Source organism: Neophocaena asiaeorientalis, unplaced genomic scaffold (genome assembly GCF_003031525.2).
Source record: "Neophocaena asiaeorientalis asiaeorientalis breed wild unplaced genomic scaffold, Neophocaena_asiaeorientalis_V1.1 scaffold599, whole genome shotgun sequence".
NCBI lineage: Eukaryota > Metazoa > Chordata > Mammalia > Artiodactyla > Phocoenidae > Neophocaena > Neophocaena asiaeorientalis.
The window spans coordinates 619,792-646,767 of NW_020173499.1; the positions used below are offsets into that span (position 1 = coordinate 619,792).

The 26,976-nt window shown below is 45.5% G+C and overlaps 1 long non-coding RNA gene across 1 annotated transcript; it reads left to right on the top strand.

Annotated features, from left to right (window-relative positions):
* The first annotated feature begins 1,486 nt into the window (after positions 1 to 1,486).
* LOC112401372 (uncharacterized) lies at positions 1,487 to 26,523 on the top strand. Its single transcript, XR_003003573.1, has 4 exons — positions 1,487 to 3,748; positions 3,849 to 3,914; positions 15,181 to 15,274; positions 24,658 to 26,523. It is a non-coding gene; the product is annotated as an uncharacterized LOC112401372 (long non-coding RNA).
* The last annotated feature ends 453 nt before the right edge of the window (positions 26,524 to 26,976 follow it).

Genomic DNA, 26,976 nt, shown 5'->3' on the forward strand with positions numbered 1-26,976 from the left:
TAAAGCCCATGAGAACACCAAAGAAAGAAAGAAAGGCGCTCAGCAGTGACCCTGAACCTTCCTACCATGTCAGAGGCCATGCCAGCAGCTGTCACCATCACAGCTTGAATACACTGACGGTCAAAGCACACAAACCCAAATTTGCCATCTGCCTCCATGGTTCTGCCTGTTCAGACCATGTCTGGATCCTCTTATTGCCTCTCCAGACTGGATAACCAGAATACTGGATCTATAAGACAAATGGTTGTGGAAACTGGTGATGTTTAGCTCGGAGAAGAAAAAGGAGGGTTATCTTTAACACCTGACAGGCTGCCATTGGGCCAGAGCCCTGGGCACCTCCTGAGGAAGTCTGCTGTAGCTGGCTGGGATGTCTGGAGATGGACCAGAGAAACAGGGTGTCTGGAGATGGACCAGAGAAGCAGGGTGTCTGGTAGGCTGCCTCTCTGGGACCTGATGAGGCCTTACTCTCTACAGCATATATTCTACACATTGGCTCACACACAAACATTTATTAACTGTCATTCATGGCCTACTCCAGGCTAGGGAAGTAAGGATGAATAAAACAAGCTTGCCAGCTTAGAAATGCCAGCACCCAAGGAGGCAGAGTCAGGAAGGCCTCATCCTGTAGCCTTAGACTCCTTATTGTGCATCCGAAAAGGCCCTGTCTCAGCCACTGCTGAAGGCCATTTTCTTTCAGTATTCTGAAGGGGTCAGTCATACGGCAGACAATCAACAAATACACACATCCCTGAAGAGGGGATCCTGGGATGGGAACTCCAGCTGAATTAACTCTCTATGGGGACCAAGCAGGCTGGGTCCCAGGTACGGTCTTGCATGTGTCCTTCTGCCCCTTCAGATCCCCTCAAGTCCAGCCAGGTCTTGACCATGGTGTGATCCGGTCCCTGTTTCCACAAGTACTGGTTCATCATCCCCCGCTGCAGTGATATGTCAAAGGATATCCTTCAATTCTAAATTGCATAATGGCTTTTATCTTCCATTCCTTCCAAGGCTCCTCACCTGCAGTAAAAGTTGTGGTTCAGCAAACAGTGTGGAAACTCCTGAATGCTGTTCCAGAAGTCTCATGTGGGGTAGAGCTCATTCTGCCGTCCTGTCCATTCACTGCACTGTTCAGTGCTGGAAATGACACGTACACTTTTTTTTTTTTGCAAAACAATAATTATGCAGAAAAATGCACAAAGCATATGTTCAGTTTAATAAGTGTAAAATAGAAAGCAAATATCTGTATAACCACCACCAGGTTAAGAGATAAAACAATGCCAACACCCTCAAAGACCCCTATGCCCCTCCTTATCACAACCCCAACCCTCCCCTGTGCTCATGACTAAATTGACTTTTTTTTTTTTTTTTTTTTGGCTGCGTTGGGTCTTCACTGCTGCGCGCAGGCTTTCTCTAGTCGCAGAGGGCGGGGGTTACTCTTCGTTGTGGTGTGTGGGCTTCTCATTGTGGTGGCTTCTCTTGTTGCCGAGCACGGGCTTCAGTAATTGCAGCACGCGGGCTCAGTAGTTGTGGCACACGGGCTTAGTTGCTCTGCGGCATGTGGGATCTTCCTGGACCTTCCATTCCTTCCAAGGCTCCTCAGGGGACAAAGGGCTTGAACCCGTGTCCCCTGCATTGGCAGGTGGATTCTTAACCACTGCGCTACCGGGGAAGTCCCCTAAATTGACTTTTGTGATAATAATTTCTGTGCTTTTTATAGTTTTACCTCCTCTGCATATATCCTTAAACAATACAGTTCAGTTTTGCCAGCTGTTAAACTTTTCACGAAAGGAATTATACTGTGTGTATTCTTCTGCAGTTTCATTTAACATGATGTTGAGAGTCACAGTACTCCGGCAGTACTGTTACCCGACGCTACAGTATTACAGGCCGCAGTAGTTCACTCACGCTCACTGCAGGAATACTGCACAATTTATTCGTCAGTATTGTGGTACACGTGAGTGAGACTTTGGTTAGAGCAGGTTCTGAGGAGTGGGGCTGCTGGGTGACAGGGTACATGTATTTTCATCTTTACCAGATCACTTACGTATTTTTTCAATTCTGAAAATGTTTCTCAGGGAAGCAGTGCTGTATCTGGGATAGAGGAAAACAGGGATGCCTGCCCTTGCAGTCTGACTGGCCTACATTCGGTCCTCCAAACTTGTCCCCTCCAGCCCAGCCATCCTGTCCCCTCTGGCACTCCCAGGCCGGGGCCTCTCGCAGCAGGCTCCTCTCCAGCCTCCCTACTTCGGTGATGTAGTTGGGGGAGAGTGGGAGGAGGCTGAGAATGAGGAAGTGGAAAGCAAACATGAGGGCCACAGAGAAGTCCGGTCCACAAACCTCAATGTTTCAGCAGCACACTCCGTGCGAGAGGGACGTGCAGGATGCCTGTGGAACACACCTATCAGGCTCCAAGCCTACAGCTGCCAAGCTGTGCCGCTGGACAAGCCGCCGCTCTGCACTAGGTTCCTGCACGTAAGTCACTCCACATGATCCACACCCCAAACCCGTGAGGTAGGTGTTATCAATCCCATGCCACAGATGAAGACACTGAGACACACAGACACTGAGGAACTGGCAATACAGTACAACAGTTAATAGTGTAGGATGTGGATTTGTTTAAATTGGGTTTAAATTGTGGCTTCCCTACTTACTGGTGCAACACTGGGCCGGTTACCTTCTTTAGCCTCAGTTTCCTCATCTGTAAAATGCGGCTAATTCACTTACAGGGTTATTGAGAGAGTTAAAAGAGATAACGTGTAGAAGGAGCTTAGCAGAGTGCCTGGCACAAAGGAGGAATGAACAGAACTATGAAATAGGAACTATGGAGTTCCAAGGTTGACAGCTAGGACAAGGTGGGAGTGGTAGGGAACAACTCATCTTGGCAAGCTGGGAGCAGGCCATCAAGCTGACGGTGCAGATCGGTGCTGTGTGAAGACTCAGTGGAGTGCTGGCCTGGTCGACTCTGAAACGTGGGCACCCAGGCAGTCCTGCCACCCTCGCACCTTTGCCCAGAGCTCTCTACCTATCTGTGGCTGCCTCAAAGGGCAGTGATTCCTGACAGGGAGCAGCTGGATCCCTGCACATGAGGAAGCTTCAGCCCAGCTTCAGCGCCGGCCCGCAGAGGCCGCATTGGCTGGCAGCAGCAGTGGCAGCCAATGGGCAGCGAAGCCTGTTGCTAAGGTCACTGGTGAACCTTATTTGGCGACATCGGGCTGACCCTGCATTCACCTCTGAGAACTCTGGGAAACGCCAACCACAGATGTGAAGTGAACGTCTCAAAACCACAACTGCACTTCCTTTGAGAAAAGATTCGGCTCTCCTCTCCAGCTTGCCTCTCTCGGGCTGGATGCCTTTTGTACGGTGGCTTGCAACCTCAAGAGAGAAGAGGCTTGGCGGGGAGTCGGCTACACACCCGTCCTGGGCAGGCCTCTCCCGCCCCTGGGAGAGGGCAGGGGCTACTGCACAGGCGGTCCCAGGACCCACCAAGGACCTGAAAGGCTTCTGTTCTCTCCCCAGCAGCTGGCCCAAGCCTCCCTGCACACACCCTCAAGTGTTCCTGGACCCACTTCCTGTAGCCTTGGGAAGCTGCTGATATGAGGAAGACCCATGGCACGCAGGGAGGAAGTGGGCCTTGCCCAGGCCCTTAACATTTGCACCGGCCACACTGTTTCAGTGCAGCCTACAGTTCAAACGGTTGGCGGTTTCAGTTTTTCACCTTCCTTTGGTGCATCTTCTAGCTTAACATTAAGTAAGTAAAACTGTTGCCCCACCCCAGACAAATGTGGGAGGGAAGCTGTGCCTTCAATATTTACAAAATAATACTCCCCTCTTTCCTCATATTCGTACAGCACCTTCGAGTCTGGGAACTGTGCTCATATCTGCCATCTTGTTGGATCCTCACAAGCCTTGCTAAGGTAATCATAGCTTAACAATGACTGAGCCCTCACCAGGTGTCAGGAACATGAATTAGCTCATAGAATCCACTATAATTGTTCCCACTTGACAGAAGAGAAAAATGAGGCAAAGACAGATTCAGTAATTGACACAAGGTCAATTACTAGTCTGTAAAGGCAGAGCTGAGATTTTATCCCAGATAGCCCAATTCCAAAGTCTGCCCTATTATCTTCTGTTATATTGCCCCTCAAGGCATATACACAAGAACAAATCCTATTTATGGATGAGAAAGTGAGGCTGAGAAGAATAAAAGGTGTGGGGCCTGACATGAGGGCTGCTTCCCATGTCCACATCTCCTCCCAGAGGACCATTCACTGGCATCCTTCTTCTGCCCCCCTCTTTTTTTTAATCACTCACACCTCCCCCTCTTCCCCACACCCAGCCCCAGCCTGTCTCCTCCTGACCCACAGGCTAAAAGTGGCCTTTCTTGGGACTTCCCTGGCGGTCCAGTGGTTACGACTCTGCGCTTCCACTGCAGGGAGCGCAGGTTCGATTCCTGGTCGGGGAACTAAGATCCTGCATGTCGTGTGGCCAAAAATAAAAAAATAAGAATAAAAAATATTATAAAGTGGCCTTTCTTTTCTGGGTAGCCCAGGGAGACAGGTGTCCTGGCCTCCTGGGAAGAGGCTATGTGAGCCCATCTGTCAGGTAAGGGGGGCAAAGCCAGGGCCACGGAGGGTGAGTGACAGAAGAACGCCACACCTCCCACCTCCTCCTGCTAAGCCTTTGCCTGTACACATGGAGCAGTTAAAGCATTCCATGGGCAAGGGTCGGGGACTGCAGGCAGCAGAGCTGGGGCGTCTATCTGTCCACCGCATCCTCAGCTAAAGGCACTCTGAGGGCCTGGGGTGGGGTCTGGACACTGAGATATGCCAGTGCGTATCCCTTGCTGGAGTGCTGTCTTTCTACTGGGCATTTCAGGCTGCCCTCACTCATGGAACATACATTTTTTTGTGCCCCTACCAAGAGTCAGGCACTATTCAAAGCATCAAAGATACAGCAGTAAATAACACAGACCATGTTTCAGGTCTTGAGGAGTTTAGTTCCAGTGAGGGACACAGACGTGAGGCAAATAATTACACGAATAGCTGGAAAACACAGCGTGCTTTGAGAGGATACCCCTTCAGGGTACTAACCAAAGAAGGAGTGTGTGGGATTGGGGGCTGGGGAAGCCAGGATGGTGTGGAGTTAGCAGGTAGGGACAGTTCTTGGCCCCTATCCCACTGCCCTCCTCTCCCCCGCATTCCTGTCCGTTCAGGAAATCTGCTTCCATGAAAGCTGCTCTGCTAAGTATCTTCAAAGTTGCCTCAAGCGGTGCTTACGCGGCAGCTGCTTTTAGTGTTTGTGCCTGGGTGAGCACAAACTCAGGTGTGTGTGGTGTAGGAGACCAGAGGGGAGGGCAGATTAGCGTGTTTGATCTTTGATCCTCAGCTAAACTCAAGCACCTCCATTCCTCATCAAAGTCCTACGTGTGCATGTGGGAGAGCCCCAGAGGGGCAAGGTGGGTGAAGGTAGCCAGCGGGGCACGAAGCTGCTGGGATGAAACGCTGGTATGAAACGTTCAATTCTGAGAAGTGTTTTCAGAATTAAACGTTTTCAGATTAACCGAGAGCCAGAGCCCTTCCTAAAGTACCTTTGAAAATAGCTATTCAGCATAAAGCGTGAAATTAGCTTTTGCTGGAGAGGAAGCCCTTCAGGGCTGACGGCAGCCAGCCACCCTTGGGGAAGTGGGTGCAGCGCTGTGGCCATCCTTGCTGGCACTGCCCGCCTTGCAGGCTGCCGTCGCAACCCTGCATCAGTGTGCCCACTGCTAGGCTCCTTAAGGAACACCTTGCTGCCTTCACTAAACATGCTTCTCTCCCCTCTTCTGCTTCTTTCTCCCTCAGGGACTCTCCCTGTGGAAAAAAAACCGCAGCTCTTTGGGTTGTGAGGCTGTGATTTCCAGTTTCATTTTCCAGTTTCCATTTAGAAGCTGTTCTGCCAGCTCTCCACTCATCATGCCCCAGGGCACCAGAGGAGCTGAGGGGCAAGAAAAAAGTGTTCCAGCCAGTACCCTGCTCCCTGGGGCTCACAGAGGGTGGGGACCGGCTGAACCCCAGGTAGGGGAGGTTGTTAAAATGCAGATTCCTGGCTCCCCAGTCTCTGAGGTGGTAGATTTGGGCCCTTTGATTCTGATGTGGCCTGTGGACCCCACTAGGACTCACAGCCTCAGTGACCATCAAAACAGCCAGAGCACAGCTGAGCACAGCCCAATCACTCCCCAAGGCTCTTCCCACAAGTGCTTGTGAAACTTTGTTCCCTCTTCCCTGCCTGGTGTTGAACACATTTCAGATGTCAGCTCTTTGGGGCTGGAGGTCTGCAGGAAGCCCAGGTCATGGTCCTCACACAACCCCCTCTCTTCCTCACACTCCAAATTTCCCTTTAAGATGCTAATTTGTAATACGCATTAATAGAAACAAAAGAAAGAAAAATTCTATTAAGAGCCCTTATGTCCTTTTGCTCTGTCCCTGCTAATTCCAAAAAGGATTTAAGGACATTTACATCTGTATTTTCCCCTGTGTGTGTGTGAGAGAGAGACTGACTGTGTGTGGGGTGGGTCTTCCGATGCACCCTTACCCTGGTTTGACCTTGGAGCAGGTGGTCAGGTCCCCAAGCCTGGCAGATGTAGACCTTTGTAATCTCTAGGGCAAATTTGTTCTTCAGTGTTTCTAGTATCACTTTTTGATCAATCATTAATCAAAGTTGCAGTAAAAAGATAATCTTCTCAGGGCTGGGCTATAAAGGTTCTGGTTAAAACCTTAAATAAACCCTTCCGTGGAGGCCTCAGAGGCAAGAGGAAGGGTCTCACGTCTGTGGCTGGATTTGGAAACAAATGAAGGCTGGGCACAGACATGAACTTTAGTCACCTGAGTGGCTGTGGCCTCTTGCTTCACCTCTCACTGCCAATGAAGCTGGCTATGCCCTGGCTCCTGGACCAGGTGGCAAAGCTGGGGAAGGAGTTTGCCCAAATGTGTGGTAACAAATGTAGGGGCCTGGGGGCACTTCTACAAGGCGTGACAGCTGTGGCATGGCCCTGGGGCCAGGCCTGATGGCAGCCTCCTCAGCCCACAGAACCCATGTGGTGGAGGGCACCCTCATCTCTGATAGCTTGGCTCACTCCTGCTGACTCACTGCTGTGCAAGGCAGAGTGGTGCCTGAGGTAAAGAGGGAGGCCCACTTCTCAAGGGAAGAAGAGAGGAAGAGGCTGCTCCTCCCAGAGCCCAGCAGGGGTAGAGCCTATGGGGCCTTCACTCTTCTCCAAGCTCCCTCAGAGTGGAGAGGGTAGATCTGCTCATCAGGGCATGAGGCCACAGGCTCTTGACTGGCTGCAGAAGCTGAATCTAGGAGTAAGAATCAACAGGGATAATGTGAGGTCCAGCACCAGGTCCAAAAAGTAAGGACACCAAGGCAGGGCATGGGGACCTGGGCCAAGGGCAGCCTTGACCAACAGGCTTAGGGTTTTAGCTGTCAGTAACCTTTGCAGGAACCACAACAACTGCGTCATCCAAGGGAGCTGACATGCTCAGATGGACGTATCTAAGATGTGCAGTACCTGAGAAAGTGGGAGGGGCACTCACTGTTCCCTCCAACCCCTTCCAACATATTACTGAGCCTGCTCTGTACCATATTTTCAGACATATGGAGGGAATGGGCATTTTCAGAGCAGTGTAACCCTAGAGGTACAGGGCAGTGAAATTAGGTGTGAGAAATTGTTCAAAGGATTGATGTCCAGAACAGGGATAGCCTTCTTTTGAATGGCTGGAAGGAAGGAAGCAGTATCAATGGGAACAGTCGAGAGATAGACGTAAGGAGACTTTCTATAGGTCCAGTGTGGTCTCCAAAGATAGATACACACAGACATACAGACACACACACTTTTGTTTTAAGAGAGAGAGAACAAGAAGGGAATGGAAGACACATACTGAAATTTTAACAGCGGGCTTTTTCTAGCTGGTAAGATTATGAAATGATTTGAATTTTTCCCTTTTGTGCTTATCAATAGTTTCTAAAATGTCTGTAATATACACAAATTACTTTTTTATGGCAAAATATACATAAAATTTAACATTTTAATCATTTTTAAGTGTGCAATTCAATGGTATTAAGTACACATACATTGTGGTGCAGCCATCAGTACCATCCAGCCCCAGAATTTTTTCATCATCCTCAACATAAACTCCAAACCCAGTAAACTAATTCGTCATTCTCTCTTTCTGCCAGTGGTTGGCAACCACCCTTCTCCTTTCCGTCTCTATGAATTTGACTATTCTAGGTACCTCATATAACTGGAATCGTACAATATTTGCCCTTTTGTGTCTGGCTTATTTCACTTCTTAGCATAATGGTTTTCAAGGTTCATCCATGTTGTAGCATGTGGCAGAAGTTCATTCTTTTTTAAGGCTGAATAATATTCCATTGTGTGTGTATACCACATTTTGCTTATCCATTCATCTGTCAATGGACACTTGACACTTGGATTGTTTCCACCTTTTGGCTATCGTGAATAATGCTGATATGAATATGGGTATACAAATATCTCTTTGAGACACTGCTTTCAGTTCTTTTGGATATATAGCCAGAGGTAGAAGTGCTGGATTATATTGTAAGTTTATTTTTAATTTTTTGAGGAACTGCCATGCTGTTTTCCACAGTGGCTGTACCATTTTACACTCTTACCAGCAGGGCACAGGGGTTCTAATTTCTCCACATCTTCACCAACACTTGTTATTTTTTTTTTTTTTCTCTTTTTTAATAATCGCCATTCTAAAGGGTGCGAAGTGGTATCTCACTGTGGATTTTTTTTCTTCTTTTAAATTTATTTTTGGCTGCATTGGGTCTTCGTTGCTGTGCGCGGGCTTTCTCTAGCTACAGTGAGCAAGGCTACTCTTTATTGCGGTGCGCGGGCTTCTCATTGCAGTGGCTTCTCTTGTTGCAGAGCTCAGGCTCTAGGTGCATAGGCTTCAGTAGTTGTGGCACGCGGGCTCAGTAGTAGTGGCTCACGGGCTCTAGAGCACAGGCTCAGTAGTTGTGGCACACGGGCTTAGTTGCTCTACAGCATGTGGTATCTTCCCAGAACAGGGCTTGAACCTGTGTCCCCTGCCTTGGCAGGTGGATTCTTAACCACTGCACCACCAGGGAAGCCCCTCTAGTGGTTTTGATTTGCATTTCCCTAATCCAAACTACTTATTTTTTAAATACAATTTTGCCTGAATCAAATCCTTTGTCCTTTATTTCTTGATAATATGGACCTTTTCCTCCTTTTTTGTACTTTATCTTTGCACTATGTTTTTTAAAAATTGTTGTAAAATACATGTAACGTAAAATTTATATTCATAACCATTTATAAATGTAAAGTTCAGTATTGTTAAGTAAATGCACACGGTTGTGACCAAACCCAAATTACTTTTATAATGATAAGAAGAAAGAAAAGGCTATTAAAACAGAGGAAGAAGAAAGATGTGGATTCTCAGGCCCTGGAGATGTTCACACACTTTGGCTCAGTCTTGGCAGGGACCTGCATTCATCTACTGAGCACCTCCAATGCACTGGGCTCTGTGCCAGGCAGGGGGCTCCAAGGTGAGTGTGGTCTGGTCTCTGCCCTCGGATTTCAACCTCTGTGGGAAATAGTTATACCCAAGGCTGCTGTGGGCCCAGCGGGCCACACTGTCTACAGGTGCAGCATGGGGAAGGCAGCACAGATGAGGTGGCATGTGAGCTGAGCCCCAAAAGACGAGCAGACATTTGCAGGTGCGTGAGGGCAGAGAAGAGCTGGCCTGTGCTGTTGGGCTGTGGCAGCCCCTACATAAACACTTGTTAATGATGTACGTCTGTCTTCCCTACTCGATTATAAGCTTCATGAGAGCACGGCCAGCTAGTCTTTTTCACTGTTGAACCCTGCTATGCCCAGCACAGACAGGGGTAAAATGAATACTTGCTGAATAAATGAGCAGGTGAGGAGAAGGAAGAGGAGAGAGGAGATGTCTCCTTCCAGAATCTTGGCCATGAAAGGCAGACAGCATGGCTGTACTCCATGGGGAAGGGGCTGGAGGGAAGCATTACAGGGATGATGGAGACGGGAGCATGCCAAACACTGCAACTGCACTACAGGAGCTAGGGGAGAAGGAGAGTTTGAAGACCAAGTATGAGAGAACTGAAGGGCTTGACTGCTGGGTAGGGGGCTGAGTGAAAGGGGAGAGGCAGGGGTGCAGGGTCAGTGGGACGAGAGGGGTCTCTCTTTTTAAGAAACTCGTATGGCCAATATGAAAAAACCAGGAAATGCCAGTCGTTGACAAGGACTGAAGCAACTAGAACTCTCATACACGGCCAGGAGAGTGTTCTTCCAGGCTGCAGACAGCACACTGGTTGCTGGTTGGTTCAAGCTACCATTTGGGCCAATCAAGGGAACCCCAACATCTGCACTTGGACTATCAGACATGAAGCGCTCTGTGTCCAGAGCAATTTCCGAGATGGGCCTGAATCCAGGGGACATGGAACAACCAAGAGCCCGGAGTTGGCTCTGTGCTCACCAGAGTCCAAAATGTCAACTGTGCCCACGTGCCTCCTTGTGCCTCATCTCACGTCAGGCAGCTGGCAGGACTTCAGTCAGCAGAAGGTGGACTCTGCTCTTTTCAAGGAGCACATGGTGCGGGCCCTGGGCACTCTGGTGAACTCCATCAGGGTGTGCAAAACCCCTCTGCTTGAGAGGCCTCTATGCACACCCAGTCAGGCACCAGCATCCTAGCCCCTGCTGGTAGTCCAACTTGCCTACCAGATGAGTGGCACATGTGCCAACACGGACCCCGTACAGGGCAGCGCTGCTTGACACCTGCATAGGTCCAGTCTGAGGGAAGGATTCTGTGTGTGGTTCGTATTTTTACTGCACCTCCCTTTCCAATTTGGAGGATGTTATCACTGAGTTACCAAATGCCACTTAACCCACTGTGGGGGGAGCACAGAGAAGCACCCAGCAGCCCTGGGATGAGGCTGCAGTCCAGAAGAGGGAATGAGATGAGCACAGATGATGCAATGAGGACTCAATAGAAGGCAAAGTGTAATCAGGAGCCACATCGTGTGCTCTCACTCTTAAGTGCTGCAGGAGTTCAGAGGAGTAAGGGGTCAAGTAGGGGTAGGGTGACCAAGGAAGGTCCTGGAGCAGAGGAAGAGGAGGCCATTACAGGTGAGGGAGACAACAACTGGAACCTTTATGGAAACCCACAGAACTCAAGGGCTAGCCAGGCCTGGACTCATGTGGGACAGGCTCACAGGCCACTCTTTGAACCAGGAGACAGGCCACAGACAGCAGGCCTCCCTCAGCCCCACCCAGGTCCCTGGAACACATGCTCCACTGTCCTCAGCCTGACCACAATGCCACACGAGCTGGGTCCCACTCATGCTGGCCTGGAAACTGGGAAGTACCTGGCATAGGGCCCCTCCACTTCCTCCACATGATTGCCTGGAGCTCCAGGGTGACCAGCAAGGGGTCGTTTTTGTGGTCAGGAAATGCCTGTGGCAGCTGGGGACACCACAGGCCCTCTCTGAACTCTTCTGAAGTGGAGACCACATTCCCAAAGATTCTCAACTGCCTAAACTCTAGCTCCAATCTCTTGCTTCTTTCTGGTAGGCTCATCTTGGCACGGCGGGTGACAGTTATCTTTCTCCAGGTCCATTAGGTCCCTTCAGATCCAAAATACTCTAAGCTCAAAGACAGGACACTGAGAAACAGAACAGCAGGTGCTAAGTTGTGGTATTGCTCGATGGTTTTTAACCTTGGCTGCACACTACAGCCACCTAAGGGACTTCTTAAAAGTACTCAAGTCCAAGCCCTTCAACAGGCACTGTGCAAAGAGAAGACTAATGGCTAACAAACATGTGAAAAGGCGCTCAACTGTATTAGTCATTAGGGAAATGCAAATTAAAACCACACTGTGATATCATCACACACCCACCAGAATGGCTAAAGTGAAAAAGTTAGAAAATACCAATTGTTGGCAAAGATGTGAAGCAACCAGAGCTCTCATACATCCCTGAGGGAGTATAAATTGGTACAGTCATTTTGGAAAATTATTTGGCATAAGGTACTAAAGCCGAACATACTGATTTTCATACCTGCCCAACAATTCCTTGTCCAAGTATGGACTTAACAGAAATACAAGCAAACATGCTCTAAGACACCAATGAATGCTCACAGCAGCAGTAGTCATAATAACCCTAAATTGCCAGCAACAACCCAGATACCCAAATATAGATAAATGGAGGAATATCTACATGGTGGAATACCCTATAGCAATGAGAATAAACTAACTACTACAATATTAACTAACTAAACTAACTAACAACTACAAGCAACAGCTTTGATGAATCTTACAAACACAATGCGGATCGGAAGAAGCCAGAATATATTCTGTATGATTCCATTTATATAATATAAAGCTTGAAAACAAGCAAAACTAATTTATACCATTAGAAATGAGAATGGTGGTTACCCTTTGGGGCACCAGGGGATGCAGGTGACGTTGCTTCTTGATTTGGAAGCAAATTACTCAGGGTAAATTCACTTTGTCAAAATTCACCAAGATTTACACTTGTGGTTTGTGCTTTTCTCTTTTTCTTCTTCTTCTTTTTGCATGTGCATTATCTTTCAATAAAGACTTAAATAAATTTTTAAAAAACCCAGATCAATTCAGTCAGTATCTTTGGGGTGAGAGTGAGGCCCAGGCATCAGTATTTTTTAATATTCTAGACGACTGTAATGTGCAGCCAGGATGGAAAGCCACTGGTTTAATTTCTTGCGAAAAGCAGGCCCATTCAAAGGCCATAAATGGTCCTGACAAAAGGTACTTCCAGCTTGGTGGGGTGAGATACTGGGGTGGGAAGAGGTCCGACTTTGTTGATGTGATGAAGCCTCCTGCATGGGCAGAGGAAGTATTGAAGCGTGCTGTTGTAATGTGTTTCTTCCCTGTCAGTGTCTGTTGAAACCTGGTTGCATCATCTTGTAATGGTATGTAATGGGAATGAAGTGGGCCCTGGTCCCACCTCAGGCAAGGCGGAGTGTGTAGGTCCCACTCAGGGTGTCTATGTTTGTGGGTAACAGCCAACTCTGGGCTCCAGATGATGCCCCAACTCCCTGGCCTCTGGGTCAAGATTAGGAACTTGCAACATCTGGCTGAGGACCTCGTCAGGCTTGGCTCAAGTGCCTGGTTTGAGAATTTTCCTTCCACTCCATGTGGTTAATGGCAGCCAACCTAGCAATGGCTGAATTCTTGGAAAGGACAAGACAGGACACTAAACAGGTGTTCTGCCCACTTGGGCCCCATCTACCCTCCCAGAAGTGCATGGACCATGAACATTCTGCTATGGGAGGAGCAGTGCAGAGAGGCCTCAGAAGCCTCCCCCAGCCCTCCAGGGCCCTCCACTTTCCAGCCCTGGGCTGGCTCCTCTGGCCATGTTCCTGCATATCTGCCTTCCTGCACTGCGTTTACAGAGCAAGAATGAACAGGATGGGCCTCTTGCACCTCTGCTGGTCGGGATGCTGAGGGGCCTCGGTTGGGCTCACTTGGCTAAAGGACACAGAGTGGCCTGGGCTGAAAGAGAATAAGCTGAACTGAAAAAGGCTACATCACTTGAGGGTAGCCACACTAAAAACAAACAAACCTATCTCCAACTGCCCAGTCCCCACTCCTCAAATTAAAAAGAAAAATCATTAAAGGTAAAAGAATCATGAATAAGGAAGCCAGGGTATAAGAGTGTCTCTTCACCAAAGCTGCAGCTCTCGATTTCCCTGGCTTTGGGCTCCTCCCTGTGAAATAGAGGTAATGCCTCCCAGGCCTCTTCCTCCTGCCCAGGAGGGCTGAAGGTCCACAGTCTGCTGGAGTGGGTCAGGAAGGCTGGACCCTGAGGGCTGCCCTTGGCTGGGACCTTAGCCCCCATGTGCCACCTCACCTCCCGGTCTGTGAAATACCACAGTGGCAGCCCTTGCCACCTGGAGTGGCACTACCCCTTCCTGTCATCTTTAAGAAGCATTTATGATACATTTCCTTTTTGTGCTTCAGGAAATGAGTGGCCAGAAAGAGATCTTGATTCTACTTTTCCCCTAGAGGTACATGTGCTTCAGACGGGTGCACCAATTCAACAGAACGGAGAGCTGACAGGGTAGTAGGGTGAGGAAGTGAGAGAATCGAGTGTGTTTCAGCAGGAGAGTTGTGTAAGCTGATCTCAGAGGTGGCCGTCGGATGGCTCGGCTGCTGTGGGGCGTGAGATGTGATGCCGCTACAAGGCCGTGGGCCTCTCTGGTCTCCAGTTTATCCTCAGGCCAGTGGACAGACAAGCACATGGCACTCCCCAGAGCAAAACCATCAGAAAAGCTACTGACCTGGAAGCACAGAGGCCCAGCAGTTCCTAACTGAGGGACCTCTAATGTCACATTTGGGGAATCCCATCCACACATGGCCTGGATCTCCCCCAAACATCCACTTTACTGTAAGACCCAGCAAGGGTCTGTTATCCAGGAAGGTATTTAATCCTTTTCTGAAACTGTTGATATTTTCCAGCCTGTCATATAATTTTTGAAAGTCATTACAAATTCTCTCTCCAGGTTTCCTTCTATTTACATGTTTATTGTCCTTCTCAAAACATTCCAGTAAGTCACATTTCCCCGTATGGTGACGTCACTAATCCAGTACCCTCTACTATGTATTCTAGTTAACAGCTAGGAAGTGAATTTTCAAAAGCCCCAGTAGCCCAGAGATGTCACAGAGCTCACACACAGCATTCCGAGGAGGATCTCTCAGGGCTCACGCAGGGACCATTCTTGTTTTAGATGTAAATCAGAAGTTTCTGTATGGGCAGAGTCGCAGTAAGAAACAGATGCATATTGCACAGGTAACAAGGAGAACTTAAGGAAGGACTGTTTCCAAGGGGGTGAGCAGCATTAAGGAAACCGATAAGGGAAGGAGAAGCACCCTGGAGCCAGCAACACTGGGGAGTAATTACCACCGCCTGGAGGGAGGAAGAGGTGGGAGTGTTACTAGGACCCTGAGAGAGCTACAGGAGAGGGCTACTGGGAAGAGTGGTGGCTTTAGGGAGAAGAACACAGACCTGACCAGAGGCTTGGCGAGGGAGGGAGCTGGTGAGGGGGTTACGGATAAAGTATCCTAATGCACCCCAAAATCACTCTCTTATCTCCTGCAGGGTCTTCAATTGGCCAAACCCAACTGGCAGCATGAGGGCATGGAGACTGGTTGATGCAATCCACAAAGGTCAAACACTGGGAGTGTGGGAAAAGGTAGAAAATGGGTAGGGGCAGGCTGGTGGGGGGACACCCGGCATGGTCATCTAGTTTACTAGCCATTTAAAAGGAGTAAATTAGAAGTTTATGTGCTGTAATGTGGCACCCTCGCCACAAATAAATGGGACAAGAGGTAGTCAGAGACAGAGATGACCATGAAAAAAGGTTTAAGGAAGTTTAGCATAGTGATCTGAGTCCCCAACATGAAGGGGGACAGATAGCTCTACTCAGTGTAAACATGTATGTTCATAAAGATGATTCTAAATTATCAGCAAAACATTAAATGTGGTCACTGTACTACTTGACAGAGCTTCAACAGGGGAGAAGATTATGACACAATTTAGAGACACCATAAATCCATCCAAAAGAAGTGTAACAAGCTTTGGGTTAAACACGTCAGGCTACTCACACATCTCAATCTCCTTTCTCTCCTGAAGTGCTACTAAAATGCCAGTCAAAAAGTAAAATGGTATAAATCCTCAAGAGCAAACAGAATGGTAAAGAGACATCGGTGGATGAGAGATTGGCCCGCAGAGGGGTATACTGACAGGAGGCAAGCCACTTCCCCCTCAGAACCCTGGGGGAGCTAAGACCTTGGGGAGACCAGGTATTATGACAGTGGGGGTCAGGTACCGAGTAGGTGGGGTAAGGAACCAGGGCAAATGTTTGGAATCCTCCCAGATCCCACCCCATACTCTGTCCCACACACCAGAGACTGAAGACACTAAACAGGAGAGACCCTGGCAAGAGAGAAGGCAAATGACCACAAGGATGAAAACAGAGGGATGAGGGCAAAGTTTGAAGACTGAACAGTGGGACTCAATGTCCCCCCCTTTGCATACCCCACCCTGCCGCAGGCACATATCACCTTGTACCAGAGTACAGTGAGTTTAAAACATGGCTGCAATTTTTTTTGACACTTCTTCCATTGAGAGGTAGGTCTCTGTCTCCTTCCCCCAATCTGGGCGGGCTTGTGACTATAGTGGAAGTGATGCTATGTGACATCAAAAGCCAGGCCATAAAAGGCCATGCAGCTTGCATATTGCTGGCTGGAATATTCACACTGGAGTCCTGAGCTACCACACAAGAGGTCCAACTACCAGACTGTTGTTCTAGAGAGGCCGTGTATAGTCTCTCTGGTCTCCAGTCCCAGCTGCACCCCCTCTTCCAACTATCCCTGCCAAGTGAAGAACCAGCTTGGAAGCGGATCCTTCAGTCCCAGCTGGTTCCAACTTCCAGACATCTCAGCCTAGGCCCCAGACACTGTGGAGCAGAGAAGGAGCCATGCCTTTTCCCAATTCCTGACTTGAAGCACAACAAAATGGTTGTTGTTTATGTACTAAGTATTAGGGTGGTTTGTTATGCAGTAACAGTAACTGGAACAGGCAGTTAGAATGCTTCTCTTGAGAAGCCACATGGCTCTAGAGCAATGGTTCTCAACAAGGTGATTTTGCCCCCCAGGAGACATTTGGCAACGTTTATTGACATTTTTTGAACTCTGGGAAGGGGGTTACTATTGGCACCTGGTGGGCAGAGTTCAGTGATACTGCTAAACATTCTACACTGCACAAGAGCTTCTGACAACAAAGAATTATTTGGCTCCAAATGTCAACATGCCAAAGTTGAGAAAGCCAGCTCTAGAGAAAAGAGTCTGACATTCAGAGGCTTGTTAATGAAAAGACTAGCTAGCTTCCTATAGTGATGCCCCAGTTGATAAGTTTTCCCCAAATACAGTTTAATTCAGCTTTTCATTGCTTCATTCATAAATATCAATAGATTTTTTTTTTTTTTTTTTTTGCGGTACGCGGTCTCTCACCACTGTGGCCTCTCCCGTTGCGGAGCACAGGCTCTGGACGCGCAGGCTCAGCAGCCATGGCTCACGGGCCCAGCCGCTCCGCGGCATGTGGGATCCTCCTGGACCGGGGCACGAACCCGTGTCCCCTGCATCGGCAGGTGAACTCTCAACCACTGCACCACCAGGGAAGCCCCACAATAGATATTTGAGGAAAGCTTCCAACAGGAAGGAGAGAGAGAAACCAAAAGAAGCCAGGTGGAAAAAAAGAATTTAGAGAATACAAGAATATTAAAACAAAACAAATAGACACATGAAAAATAAGTAATACCTTCAGAGAGATAAGCAGGAGACAGTATATCCATAAAACATGACTGTAATATTATGAAAAAGGAAAAATCAGAAACAAGAATGAGTACTTCTGTATTAAAAATATATAAGCCAAAAATATAAAAGCCAAAATTTTAAAAAATCAGTAGAAGGATTGCAAGATAAAGTCAAGGAAGGTGGGGTACCTCACCCTCTGAGACCAGAGGCACTGCCTGGGCCCCTTCTGTTCCACTGAGCCTAAGCCCCACCTCAAGCCTTTTCCAGGCCTGTGGGTCCTAAGCATAGACCGTGCCTACCACCCAAACCCTGCCTCTGCTTAGGCCCCATCCTCCACAGCCAAGGCCTTTTCCACCTTTTTTTTTTGCTTCTACTCTTTTTTACTATTGTGGTTCTGATTTACTTCTCAGTTGTTGCTTAACCTATACTTTTATATTCTTTCTAACATATCTGTTTCCTAGTCTAATTTTATTTTTTACTCTTTGTTATTGTTCTCCTTTTATTTTTTGCCACCCTGCATGGCTTGTGGGATCTTGGTTCATGTGCTGGGGGTCAAGCCGGGGGTTGGGTCAAAGCTCCTGTGGTGGGAGCTCCAGTCCAAACCACTGGACTAACAGAGAACCTCAGACCCCAGGGAATATTTATCAGAGTGAGGTCTCCTGGAGGTCCTCATCTCAGCACCAAGGCCCAGCTCTGCCCAACAGCCTACAAACTCTAGTGTTGGAAGCCTCAGGCCAAACAGCTGGTAAGACAGGAACACAATCCCACCCATTAAAAAAAAAAAAAAAGAGAAAGCAAAAAATATGTCTCACACACAAAAAATATGTCACAGATGAAGGAGCAAGGTAAAAACCTACAAGACCAAATAAATGAAGAGGAAATAGGCAATCTACCTGAAAAAGAATTCAGAGTAATGATAGTAAAGATGATCCAGAATCTCAGAAATAGAATTCTGGCACAGATTGAGAAAATACAAGAAATGTTTAATAAAGATCTAGAAGAACTAAAGAAGAAACAACAGAGACGAACAACACAATAACTGAAATGAAAAATACACTAGAAGGAATCAATAACAGAATGACTGAGGCAGAATAACGAATACGTGAGCTGGAAGACAAAATGGTGGAAATAACTGCCAAGGAGCAGAATAAAGAATGAAAAGAATTGAAGACAGTCTCAGAGACCTCTGGGACGACACTAAACACACGAATATTCAAATTATAGGGGTCCCAGAAGAAGAGAAAAAGAAAGGATCTGAGAAAATATTTGAAGAGATTATAGTGGAAAACTTCCCTAACATGGCAAAGGAAATAGACCTGAGTCCAGGAAGCACAGAGAGTCCCATACAGGATAAACCCTAGGAGAAACACACTAAGATACATATTAATCAAACTAACAAAAATTAAATTCAAAGAAAAAATATTAAAAGCAGCAAGGAAAAAAACCAAAAAATAACATGAAAAGGAATCCCCATAAGGTTATCAGCTGATTTTTCAGCAGAAACTCTGCAGGCCAGAAGGGAGTGGCAGGATATACTTAAAGTGATCAAAGAGGAAAACCTATAACCAAGATGACTCTAACTAGTAAAGATCTCATTCAGATTCAATAGACAAATCAAAAGCTTTTCAGACAAGCAAAAGCTAAGAGAATTCAGGACCACCAAACCAGCTTTACAACAAATGCTAAAGAAACTTCTCTAGGCGGGAAACACAAGAGAAGAAAAAGACCCACAGAAACAAACTCAAAACAATTAAGAAAATGGTAATAGGAACATACATATTGATAATAACCTTGAATGTAAATGGATTAAATGCCCCAACCAAAAGACACAGACTGGCTGAATGGATACAAAAACAAGACCCATATATATGCTGTCTACAAGAGGCCCACTTCAGACCAAGGGACACATATAGGCTGAAAAGTGAAAGGATGGAAAAAGATATCCCATGCAAATGGAAATCAAAAGAAAGCTGGAGTAGCAATACTCATATCAGATAAAATAGACTTTAAAATAAAGACTGTTACAAGGGATAAGGAAGGACACTACATAATGATCAAGGGATCAATCCAAGAAGATATAAAAATTATAAATGTTTATGAACCCAACATAGGAGTACCTCAATACATAAGGCAAATGCTAACAACCATGAAAGGGGAAATCGACTGTAACACAATAATAGTAGGGGACTTTAACACCCCATTTACACCGATGGACATAACATCCAAACAGAAAATAAATAAGGAAACACAAGCTTTAAATGACACAATAGATCAGATAGATTTAATTGATATTTATAGAACATTCCACCCAAAAGTAGCAGAATACACTTTCCTCTCAAGTGCACGTGGAACATTCTCCAGGATAGATCACATCTTGGGTCACAAATCAAGCCTTGGAAAATTTAAGAAAACTGAAATCGTATCAAGCATCTTTTCTGACCACAATGCTATGACATTGAAAATCAGTTACAGGAAAAAAACTGTAAAAAACACAAATACATGTAGGCTAAACAGTACGCTACTAAATGACCAAAAGGTCACTGAAGAAATCAAAAAAGAATAAAAAAATACATAGAAACAAATGACAATGAAAACACAATGACCCAAAACCTATGGGACGCAGCAAAAGCAGTTCTAAGAGGGAAGTTTATAGCAATTCAATCTCACCTCAAGAAACAAGAGAAATCTCAAATAAACAATCTAGCCCTACACCTAAAGCAACAAGAGAAAGAAGAACAAAGGAAACCCAAAGTCAGCAGAAGGAAAGAAATCATAAAGATCAGAGCAGAAATAAATAAAATAGAAACAAAGAAAACAATAGCAAAGATCAATAAAACTAAAAGCTGGTTCTTTCAACAGATAAACAAAATTGATAAACCCTTAGCCAGCCTCATCAAGAAAAAAAGGGAGGGACTTCCCTGCTGGTGCAGTGGTTAAGAATCCACCTGCCAATGCAGTGGACACAGGTTTGAGCCATGATCTGGGAAGATTCCACATGCTGCGGAGCAACTTAGCCGGTGCGCCACAACTACTGAGCCTGTGCTCTAGATCTTGTGAGCCACAACTACTGAACCCGAATGCCACAACTACTGAGGCACGTGTGCCCATACCCCGTGCTCTGCAACAAGAGAAGACACCCCAAAGAGAAGCTCGCTCACCACAATGAAGAGTAGCCCCTGCTCGCTGCAACGAGAGAAAGCCCACAGGCAGCAATGAAGACCCAATGCAGCCAAAAATAAATAAATAAATAAAGAAGAAGAAAAGGGGGAGGATGCAAATCAATAAAATTAGAAATAAAAAAGGAGAAATCACAACTGACACCGCAGAAATACAAAGGATTTTAAGAGACTACTACAAACAACTATATGCCAATAAAATGGACAGCCACAAAGAAATGGACAAATTCTTGGAAAGGTACAATTTTCCAAGACTGAACCAGGAAGAATTAGAAAATAGAAACAGACCTATCACAAGTAATGAAATTGAAACTGTAATTAAAAATCTTCCAACAAACAAAAGTCCAGGACCAGATGGCTTCACAGGCGAATTCTATCAAACATTTAGAGAAGAGCTAACACCAATCCTTCTCAAACTCTTCCAAAAAATTGCAGAGGGAGGAACCCTCCCAAATTCGTTCTACAAAGCCACCATCACCCTGACACCAAAACCAGAAAAAGATACCACAAAAAAAGAAAATTATAGACCAATATCACTGATGAACATAGATGTAAAAATCCTGAACAAAATACTAGCCAACAGAATCCAACAACATATTAAAAGGATCATACAAAAAAAAAAAAAAAAAAGGATCATACATCACAATCAAGTGGGATCTATCCCGGGGTGCAAGGATTCTTCAATGTATGCAAATAAATCAATACAATATACCATATTAACAAATTAAGGAGTCAAAATCATATGATCATCTCAACAGATGCAGAAAAAGCTTTTGACAAAATTCAACACCAATTTATGATAAAAAAATACTCCACAAAATGGGCATAGAGGGAATCCACCTCAACATAATAAAGGCCATATATGTCAAACCCACAGCAAACATCATACTTCATTGTGAAACACTGAAAGTATTTCCACTAATATCAGGAACAAGACAAGGATGTCCACTCTTAGTCAACATAGTTTTAGAAGTCCTAGCCACGGCAATCAGAGAAGAAAAAGAAATAAAAGGTATACAAATTGGAAAAGAAGAAGTAAAACTGTCACTGTTTGAAGATGACATGATACTATACATAGAAAATCCTAAAGATGCCATGCCACCAGAAAACTACTAGAACTCACCAATGAATTTGGTAAGGTTGCAGGATACAAAATTAATGCACAGAAATCTCTGGCATTCGTATACACTAACAGTGAAAAATCAGAAAGAGAAATTAAGGAAACAATCCCATTTACCATGGCAACTAAAAGAATAAAATACCTAGGAATAAACCTACCTAAGGAGGAGAAAGACTTGTACTCAGAAAACTGTAAAATACTGATGAAAGAAATCAAAGATGACATAAACAGATGGAGAAAGATATCATGTTCTTGGACTGGAAGAATCAATATTGTGAAAATGACTATACTACCCAAAGCAATCTACAGATTCAATGCAATCCCTATCAAACTACCAATGGCATTCTTTACAGAATTAGAACAAAAAATTTTACAATTCGTATGGAAACACAAAAGACCCTAAATAGCCAAAGCAATCTTGAGAAAGAAAAATGGAGCTGGAGGAATCAGGCTCCCCAACTTCAAACTATACTATAAAGTTACAGTAATCAAGACAGTATTGTACTGGCACAAAAACAGAATTATAGATCAATGGTATAGGCTAGAAAGCCCAGAGATAAACCCACACACATAAGGCCACCTAATTTACAACAAAGGAGACAAGAACATACAATGGAGAAAAAACAGCCTCTTCAATAATGGTGCTGGGAAAACTGGACAGCTACATGTAAGAGAATGAAATTAGAACACTACCTAACACCATACACAAAAATAAACTCCAAATGGATTAAAGACCTAAATGTAAGACTAGGCACTATGAAACTCTTAGAGGAAAACATAGGAAAAACACTCTTTGACATAAACCACGGCAAGATCTTTTTTGACTCTCCTCCTAGAGTAATGAAAGTTATTTGTAGTGAGGTGGGTGGACCTAGAGTATGTCATACAGAGTGAAGTAAGTCAGAAAGAGAAAAAGAAATACCATATGCTAACACATATATATGGAATCTAAAAAGGAAAAAAAAAGTTACTGATGAACCTAGTGGCAAGGGCAGGAATAAAGACATAGACATAGAGAATGGACTTGAGGACACAGGGTGGCGAGGGGGAAGCTGGGGCAAAGTGAGAGTAGCATCAACATACATACACTACCAAATGTAGAATAGATAGCTAGTGGGAAGCAGCAGCATAGCCCAGGGAGATTAGCTGGGTCTTTGCGAGGACCTAGAGGGGTGGGGTAGGGAGGGTGGGAGGGAGGCTCAAGAGGGAGGGGATATGGGGATACATGCATGCTTAAGGCTGATTCACTTGGTTGAACAACAGACGCTAACAGAGTATTGTGAAGCAATTATACTCCAACAAAGATGTATTAAAAAAAAAAAAAAAGACTGGCTTCCTTCCTATAGTGATGCCCCAGTTGATAAGTTTTCCCAAATACAGTTTAATTCAGCTTTTTATTGCTTCATTCATAAATATCAATAGATATTTTTGATGTTTGAGGAAAGCCTCCAACAGGAAGGAGAGAGAGAAAACAAACAAAAAGAAGCCAGGGGAAGAAAAGACAATTTAGAGAGAATACAAGAATATTAAAACAAAACTAATAGACACAGGAAAAATAAGTAATACCTTCGGAGAGAAAAGCGGCAGATGGTACATCCATAAAACAAGACTGTAATATTATGATAAAGGAAAAATCAGAAACAAGAATGAGTACTTGTATATTAAAAATATACAAGCCAAGGGCTTCCCTGAGAAGAGAAATATCAAGGCCAATAAACAATAAATTTTAAGATAGAAACTGAAGAGATTTGCTGAAGTATCTGAATTAAAATTTGGCACATCAGGGCTTCCCTGGTGGCGCAGTGGTTAAGAATCTGCCTGCCAATGCAGGGGACACGGGTTCAAGCCCTGGTCCGGGAAGATCCTACATGCCATGAAGCAACTAAGCCCCTGCACCACAACTACTGAGCCTGCGCTCTAGAGCCCGTGAGCCACAACTACTGAGCCTGTGCTCCAGAGCCTGTGCGCCACAACTACTGAAGCCCACGCACCTAGAGCCCATGCTCTGCAACAAGAGAAGCCACCGCAACGAAGAGTAGCCCCGCTCACTGCAACTAGAGAAAGCCCGCGAGCAGCAACAAAGACCCAATGCAGCCAAAAATAAATAAATAAAATAAATAAATTTATTAAAAAAAATATATATATACAAGCCAAAAATATAAAAGCCCAAATTAAAAAATGTCAATAGAAGGATTGGAAGATAAAGGCAAGGAAGTTTTTCCAGGAAAGTAGACCCAAAAGGCAAAGGGAGGGTAAATAAAAAAGAAAACATAAGAAAACTAGATGATTAACCCAGTAGGTTCAACAGATAAAACAGAGGGGAGAAAATTATCAAAGAATTAATATAATTTTTTTCCAGAACTCAAGGACGGACACATAACACACTACTTAGCACAGCAGCGAAGAATGTCTACGTTCACTATGTATTAAGTTAACCAAAAATCGCATTAGTCTTACTGGAAGGATGGAGGGAGGAGAACTAGAGGTGGTTTTGTAGGTGAGCTCAATTCTATCTACCACAGCAAGCCCACAGAGGTCTAAAATTGGTAAATCAAGAAATAACAACATAAACAGAAATAGAAACTAATAAAAGGGTTGAAAGGGGCTCCCTTTGAAGAGAGTGAGACAGAGAAAGGTCAAGAGGCGACTTTTATTATAAACCTCTCTATTTTATTTAAACCATATGCATGCATTATTTTGATAAATTTGGTAAAATAAAAATTCACTAAAAATGAGTCCAATAAAAAAATTGCAGTGTGATGGAATTAAATTATTTGGAAAATTCACTTATATGGATAAGCCATGCCCCAAGAATGCTCAATAAACTGGCATAAGCAGCATACACCTCATTAATGTGGAAAAATGTTTCCTGATGTCACTGGCCAGCAGGCAGTTGGTGGGTGCAGGTGGGGATGCGAGATGGCACAGCAGCCCTTTGGTAGTCACAGGATCCCTTTCCCAACAGGTTGTATTTGCTTGGGAGATCCTGCCCTTGAGTATGGATCCTACCAGGATGCCAAAGATGGGAATTCACTAGGATTCCCTGCCTTTCCTCCTCTGGACACAGACAAGATGCTGGGTTTCTGAGAGTGGGTGAAGAGCTGAACCCAGGGCTGGAGCTACAGGGCCGCTCCCTGGAAATGCCGGAGTCAGGCTCTCTCACCAGTCAAAAGTGGCTGCACACCCTCATGGTCATCTGACGGGTCACTGTATCTCCTACCAGAAACTCCCCCAGGAGGGGCCAAAGTGGGGAACATGCTTGGGAGGCCTTGAGCCTGACCTCTGAGGTGCATCTCCTTGGGCACCAGCCCTCAGGCCTAATCATCCTTTTCCTTCTTTTCCTTCACCCACTGCCTATTCTCCCTCTCCACACACCCCCAACCCCTACCTCAGTCCTCAGGAGCTTTGCCCTGGGGGCTGCTCTGTTGGCTTGCCTGCAATTTTTTTTTTTTAACCTTTTCAATTGTTACTTCCTTTTTAAAAACTACATCATCATTATTTAAGTGTGGATGAAAAATGCCTCCTGCCATATCAGCAAGCAAAGGATGCTGCAGCCATCAAGCCATCAGCCACTAACAAGGCCCCCAACAGTGAGCGTGAGTGAACTCAGGAAGGGAAAGAAAGAATACTGCCCTTAGAGAGCTAAGGCGCATATCAAGGGAATGATTTCAGTGAGCACAGACTCTTGCATCTTCCCATACACAGAAAAGCACTGAATTCATTAACTTGAGATGTCTGGTTTTCTTTGATTAACAGTAATCTTTTGATGTTCCGACTACCTGGTCTTTGTTGCAAAACTCCTTCCTTTATATCCTGGCTCCTCCCTTACCTTACCCTCTTTGAAACAGTCCCTCAGAGCTATCTGAGAGGCTGCCTCCCGGGCTTGAAGTTCTCAGAAGGTCCACCGAATAAAATGTAATTCTCAATTTTTAGGCTGTGCATTTTTTTTTCAGTCAACATAAGTAATATGTATTCCTTGTAGAAAAATTGTAAAATATTGAAAATCACCCATAATTCCAGCCAGCCAAATAAAACCAATATTTGTCTATGAATTTCCAGAATGTTTCCAGGCTTCCTCACAGGTACCCGGTAAAAATACTACTGGTCCACATCTCATCTGGGTACCCACTGCTGAGCACTCACCACATGCCAGACCCTGAGATGGGCCTTTAGAGGTGTTAATCCCACCAAATCCTCACAACTGTGTGAGGCAGGCATTATTATGCCCATTTTACAGGCAGGAAGCAGAGGCTAGGGAGATCATATCACTTGCCTGTGTCCTCATGTTGGTTAAGAGACAGATCTGGATTTCAACCCTCCAGGCTGAGTACAAAGCTACTTTCCTTGCATGTTTCTTTAAGATTTTCCCATTTTTCTTTTTCTTTCTGTTGGGCTGCACCTCACGGGCCTACAAGGCCTGCACTTGCCCAGCTTCAAGACCGAATAAAGAGCCTGGAGTCAGCGACAGAGACATCAATGATTTAATGGATAGGGGGACCTTACACGTGTGAAGCAAGGTCCTGGAGCGACACCCCACTGTGTGACGGTGGACAGGACAAGGCAGCAGTCTTCGCTCCCAGAGGGAAGGGGAGATTGCCAGTTATAGGGGGAACTGACGTCAGGTTACCAGGGAAACTAGCAGAGGGGCACGCTCCTCACCACCTCTTTGATAAGAATTATCAACTTGCCCGGGGCAAGTATGTAGGAAGGTCAGTCATGTGAGTACGGTAGGTGTAGGTGAAAGCAGGCACTGATTGAGCAGGGGATGTACAGAGAACAAGAGAATAGCCATCCTGAGTAGCCTGACCATACTCTTCCCTCCTTCCTTCCTTTCTTCCTTCCTTCCTTCCTCCCTCCCTCCCTCCCTCTCCCTCCCTCCCTCTCTCTCTTTCTTTTTCTTTTTCTTTCTCTCTTTCTCTTTCTTTCCTCCCTTCCTCCTTTCTTTCTAACTAAGCAATATATGCAAACATCTTTCTTGTCAATAAATATACACGTAGATCATCCTGCTGCATGACATGCCTGTGAGTGGATATGCTAGAGTTTAAATAACCAACTCCTTTTGCAGGGCTTTCTAATGTTTCCTTTTTATTCTATTATAAACAATGCAGTTATAAATATCTTTGTTCATACATTTCTGCAAAAATGTGGTTATTTTCGTAGGATAAATTCCAGAAGGTGGAATTGCTTGGACAAAGGCTAGACACATTTTTAAAAGCTGCCCCTTTTCCAATCACATCACCAGTACACATCATTGCATGTTCCCCCACATCCATTATTTACTGAG